The following is a 5,370-nucleotide window of genomic DNA, read 5'->3' as shown; positions in this document are numbered from 1 at the left end:
GTCATTGAAGAGTAGGCTGTCTCATCATACCATAGTTTTCAGGAACATGGTAACACCTGTGATATGAGTTGTCCATGGAGACTGAGTGCTTGTGGGTGAAGTACTGTAGATGCCTGCACGTAACTTGGAAGATTGTCACACTGAGCAAAACCACTACAAGGAGTTGCTAATTTCAGAATAAAATACCACACAGCCAGACAGTAAGTTTCAGGAGCCGCTTTCTTATAGTGGCTGTCACTTTTTGGTTGAGAGTGTATGTGACAGTTCCTTGCCTTTGGACATCCAAGGCAAATGTCCAAGTTGTTTGCCTGCATCAGTTGAATTTAGTCTCCTTGCCAGATGTGGATTTTGTTCAGTGCAGTTTCTTCTGTATCTTTGCCAATTGTTTATGGATACAATGGACATATTTGCTCATACAAATTTTGGGGTATTCTCACAACCCTGAACCAGATAATATCATGAATCACATTTTCGTAATCTTTATTGGCTGTGTGTTGATGATTAAGGTTGGCACATGGCACATTGAAATTTTTCAGTGATATTACCATTACCCCTGAGTTAAAATATAGCTGTGAGACATGCATAAGCAGGAGATTAAAATCTCATATTTCCTGGTCATAAATAGCTACCTCTGAATTAAAATATGCTTTCCACATGTGTAGTCATGGAAGATTTGAACTCTGTTCCCTTGCCCAAAGGTTAGGCCCGCCTCTCCTTCTCACACTCCATTCTCTCCAGCAGTCCCAGCATTTCTCACGTCTCTTGAGTAGTAATTGCCCTCTGGCACTGTTTCACCATCCCCTTCTGCATCCACATTTTTGTCTTCAGCCCACAGCATGTCACCCACATTTCTGTCAAGAGCATTTGTAATTCCAGTTTTTATAAAGCTTTTCATAATTGTTTTCATCAACACCATGTTCCATGCTTCTGCTATCCAGTTACACATTTCAGTTAACAGTCTTCTTATATTCCTTGTCGGCATCAACTCATGTCCACCTTCTGCTGTCAATTGCATGTGCAGTTTTCTAACATAATCCTTATATGTCTTATTAACTGACACATTAGTAGGCTGTAAAACTGACTCTAACCCTCCAGAAGTAACTTGCAGATCAGTGTTCATCTCTGTAAGGCATTTATTCTCCAGTCAGCTGCACCTTTTGTCAATTTTAATACCCTGGGATGTAAGGGTTAAATGTTATACAGCAGCAACTTTCTTCCATATGCAGTTATTGGGAGCATCACAGTGCAGTGCTACTTTCCAGTTGTGTGAATGACTATGCTTTTTTCCTTCTCCCATCAGGTCTTGTTTGTTGGCATATCAAAGTATGTACATGGTAGGAATTTGATTTGCGTTACATCTTTGTGATAGAAGTAGCTGTTTTTTTCTCCATTCAGTTACAAATCTGTGAAACATTGTAATGTGGTCATTAGAATCTTTTGGCGTATGTTGGTTTAGCGATGTTCTTGTTCTAAGTGACTGTCCTTTCCTCTCCATAGGGCAATACATCCAGCCAATGCTGTCTTTTAAGTTGTAAAAGGCCCATGCCCTGCATTGTTATTGTCTCATATGCTTTGAAATGCAACATTTCATGTGAGTCACTGACACCATTATTGTACAACTCCCTAACATATTCGAGTATCTCCTCTTCAGGTTCAGGGACTTTGTGACTTTTCACCTCTTGAAATGCTTTCCTGGATTTGTTTGTAACATCCTTCTGCTTCTTCCAGTAGCACACATTGAAGTCTGACTTGGTAAATTCATAAGTGATCACTCTGTTGCCATGTTTTTCTGCATATTCTGTTGCCTTGAATTTGAAGTCTGTTGTAAAGCTTAAATATTTCACTTTATTCGTCATGGAATAACACAAAATATCACTTTCAAACAAATTGCTATGATTTTTCTCTGAGCCGACAGACACTAGAATTGAATGTGAGTACTGAATACAAAGCAGTTGTAGAGCAGGTACCACGTGTGAAGTTTGGAAATTCCTGGGCTAATCAACTGATAGGTTCAATCTCGTGCCTGTAAGGTTCTTGAACTATGTTTGCATGATCGATATTTGAATGGAATGTCATGAATTGGCCCCCAGATGAAAAAGAAATTAGTGAAATAATCTTAATTTCATAATTTCACAGTGAAAAATCAGGATGCTTGAATTAGGAGAGGGTGATAATTATGCAAATATATTGTCACGTGTTGGGTGTATAATGTGACAAATAACTTCACGCCTTACTGGATATAACGAATTTTATTTCACATTCGCTCTTACAATCACACAATTTACAGATCCATAATTACTGCCATTGGCAGTATCACAAATACTGTACTGCAATTAACTGGTGACTGACTCTTAACTAGATAACTCGAGAACTTGAGAACTGTCTTCGGCGGCTGCTAAACTTTAACTAATTCCAGTGGCTGTGTAGTTCCCTTATATAGTCGCAGTGCCTGCCTATTACGCAATGGGTACCACTGTTGCCTGTTACCCGTGTCACAGCTGCGTTGCGTGTTATATCACCGCAGGGAGTAAGGACAGCGCTACGGTGCCGCCACGTACTGCTGGGGAGGGAGGGGTGTCCTCCATTGCGCAACACGTCACAATATATGGTGTTATTTGTAACACATCTATATTAATCATATGACATTAAACTACTTTTGCTGTGAGTTCATATTTTTAAGTTCTTAAAACTGTAGTTTGTTTAGTGATGCGACCTCCACATTTGGCAAGATGTAGAATAATGAGGAGGCATTATTGTACATTAAATACAGTGTCCTCATAACACATTGAAAGGCAGTATATTGTTATGAAGTTAAAACGACTTAGACTGATCATTTTGAGTTTTTTTGCAGTCTTCATACAAATACAGGATTAGGATTCTTAAGTCTGCCAAGTCGTGCCGTAACACTACCTGGTTGAAACACCAAGGCTGCTGAAGGGTAAATGCAGTTGCATGGGAAACCTGTAATAATTCTTTAAATAACCTCCAGAATTTAGAGTTTATCTAAGGAACTGTTACAGATCATTTAATGACTGTGTAGAGATCATGTGAAATTATTTTTATTGTTTGAATCCTGTTGCGTGTATTACAATTAAAAAAGGTGTTAAAACCTTAAATATGTTCAACCATCAAATGCAACAGTGTTTTTATTGATTAATTTGAAGTCAACACTACATGTTTCGACCCTTAAAGGGTCATCTTCAGGTGTTTGTTAGATACTCAATTTAATTATTGACTTTGTAATGTGTGACCTTGTATCACATCTATTAACCTCTCACTTTGTGTGATAGTAAGCATACTCTTGGTTTACACATACCTAATGTAACATATGAAGTAAATTAGATAACTTAATGATGTACAATTGTACCCTGTGTGTAGTTCTTATTAATATTAATTGCATTACAGGTTAAATTGAGCTGGGATAGTACAGTCGATATAGCGACTGGCTATGGGCTGGATGACCAAGGGGTCGAAGTTCGAGTCCCAATAGGGTCAAGAATTTTCTCTTCACATTCTTCACACTGGCTCTGGGGCCCACCCAGCCTTCTGTCCAGTGGGTACCGGGGGTAAAGCGGCCGGGGCTTGAAGCTGACCACTCACCTCCAGCTAATGCCGAGGTCAAGAAAATCTGGATCTATACATCCACTCCCCCATACACCTTCATGGTTTAATGCTTATTTAGTTAAGCACAGGGACAACTTTACCTTTTTTACCTTTTACAGTTTAAATTGCATTAAACCTTTCTGGTTGTCACGTTTAGAAAAAATTCTGCAGCCTGGTCATCAGGGGTTTTTAAATGCCTGCCAAGCTACTAACTGAACTGTTTTGCCCGAAAAATTGATGCAACAAAAATAAAGTCAAATGTGTACTTACGTTTTCAATTGTTCAGTTCTTGGACTAACTCAACACCGCTATAATATCTGTCAGTGAAATTGTGATAGCCTTCAATACCAGGCACACTGAGCTGTAGTCTGTCCATCAAGGGAAGAACTGTTCTAGAAATGAATGATTTTTCAGAGTATGGTAAGGTACACATGTTGCATGTAAGTTTCCGTAATTTGGAATTATACTCTGAATGTAACCAGTGTCACTTTCAGCTAATACAAATAATTTGATGCCCTACTTCATTTTTTTATATGTATTATAAGTTTCAAAAATTATTTTGAGCTTGAACCCAGATGTTGATTCATCTATTACAGTGTATTTACCTGGCACAAAGTTTTTATGAAATTGTTTATCTATATGTTATATTACCCCATGTACTTTCTTGTCTTTTTGGCCGCCTAACTGCTTTATTCAATGGCATCACCTCCCCACATGCAACATCACCCATTGTCACATCTTTCCACTCACCAACACACAGCACTTGTTTTGCTCTCTCTCTCTCTTTCTCTCACTTTCCGATGTTTCGTTGCTCGAGTCTTCACTCTCAGTTTTTCCTTCAATTTCCAAATTAATGTCATCATCATAGTCAACATCAAGTTCTTCACTTAATACATCACTACTAGATTTCTTCATCCACATCGCACAAGGGATTATATCTAGTTTCTTAAATCCAGAGGGCCCGCGGTTTGGCTGAACATAAAAGCATGCTGCTAAAACATGACATTCTGTAATATATAAATGACATTCATTCTGCAAGAAGTATTACTTCCAGATGGCAGAAAGAGGCAGACAAAACATTCATGCATGCATTGGTATAGTCTACAGTGCCAACTAGTGATGTATGATTGAAATATGACCACAGAAACACGAAACAAACTTTGTCAATAGTATATCGACATTTGTCCATGGAAGCACAGTTACCATGTTGATTATATATCGATGTTTGACCAGAAAGGGTTAAGATTGAGATTACAGGTGTGTCATTAAAAATTAAAACTTAAAACAATTTATTGTTGTGACCAGTGGATAGCTTCATGTCTCTGTGTTGTAATAGTCTGAGCTCATGAAGGTGTTTTTGTATTTGTTTTTTTCTCTATTGCAGAAATGATTCGTTTCTTGGTGTTACCGTATTCTGCTTTTATGTTCCAGAAAGCCAAGTGACCTTATATTCTTATATTGACAATAACTACATGCCAATATATATGGATTTCACGTGCTTTAGTGAAATCCTGTAAAACTTGCAACTAGTGTATCAAGTATTGCTTTTGTCATTGTAACATATTGGAATACTTACAGTTAATACAATGTTACTACATTCTGTCCCATTTTCATGGTGTTATGCTTTAGTGTGCAGTCAATACTACTGTACGCCATTGTGCTTCAAAGTTCTTGCTTACTCTTTTGGGAAAGGAGGGGGGGGCTCGAATGAGTATTGAGTTATAAGTGTCAATTAATGCATCATTCAGCTGTAATCCTTGCTTAGTC

Source organism: Cryptotermes secundus, unplaced genomic scaffold (assembly GCF_002891405.2).
Source record: "Cryptotermes secundus unplaced genomic scaffold, Csec_1.0 scaffold1826, whole genome shotgun sequence".
Classification (NCBI taxonomy): domain Eukaryota; kingdom Metazoa; phylum Arthropoda; class Insecta; order Blattodea; family Kalotermitidae; genus Cryptotermes; species Cryptotermes secundus.
Note: the sequence above shows the minus strand (reverse complement) of the source record.